Genomic DNA, 1138 nt, shown 5'->3' on the forward strand with positions numbered 1-1138 from the left:
GTTGCGTCATATCCGGTGTAATAAGGTTTAAAATGTGCCTTTAAAAAAAACATGTAAGTGTATATATACACACACAAGGAAAAGCTTCTGAAACAATAACTTCTGGTAGTCGAGCTTTTTGATTAATCTGCATTCTCAGTAAAATCCCATCTCCCTCGGGCATGGTTAACAAATGGGACTTACTAAATCCTGCTTTAAGTGTTAAAATTTTACAATTAATTAATTAATTAATTAATTTTACAGAAAATCTTAACAGTAAATTACTGTTATGGTGATAAAGTATGCCTTTAGGATTGGACCTCTTCTTGCTTTCATAACTGCTTTAATTTTATGTTGTACAGACTTCAACAAGGTGCTTGACACATTCCTCATTTTGGTCCATGTTGGCATGACACGATCACACAGTTCCTGCTGATTTGTCGGCTGCACATCTATGATGTGAATACATTATGGTTATCGAGGTATGGACATGGTCAGTAACAATTCTCAGGTAGGCTAGTGTATAAATGATGCTCAGTTGATATTTAGGGGCCCAGTGTGTGCAAAGAAAATATCCCCCACAACACTGCATCACCAGCAGGATTGAGCCTTGTTTTCATGGTCATGCCAAATTCTGACCCTACCATCTGCATTTTGCAGCAGAAATTGAGATTCATCTGACTACGCAACATTTTTCCACTCTTCTGTTGTCCACTTTTGGGGAGTCTGCGTGAATTGTATCTTCCAGATATACCTAATTAAACTTTTAAAAGATTTCACAGGTTAAAATGTACTTCCAAGGTTGAGACGTAAAAAAAATGACATCACACATTTTGTTCATGCATATTTTATTCAAGAGTAAAAAAATGTGATTTGTCCCATAGGGCATGCTTACAATGTGTGTATTATTTAGGAGGTCAAATGCCCAAACATATTTTGATAGATAATAATAATAAAAAAATGCTGCAAGATAAAATCCATTATATTTGTTTGTTGAAATATGCATGTAGACCATACAAGACCCAGAAACAGAGGAAGGAAAGTAACCATAAGCTAAATTGTAACAATAATAATATCTGCAGTAAATATAACCAGAGTACAATGTTTCCTGTTAAATGTAAGTGTGACACATGATTTTCTTTGTGTCCAGTTCATTTAC

The sequence above is a fragment of the Simochromis diagramma genome, unplaced genomic scaffold, assembly GCF_900408965.1.
Source record: "Simochromis diagramma unplaced genomic scaffold, fSimDia1.1 OVJJ01000216.1, whole genome shotgun sequence".
Lineage (NCBI taxonomy): Eukaryota > Metazoa > Chordata > Actinopteri > Cichliformes > Cichlidae > Simochromis > Simochromis diagramma.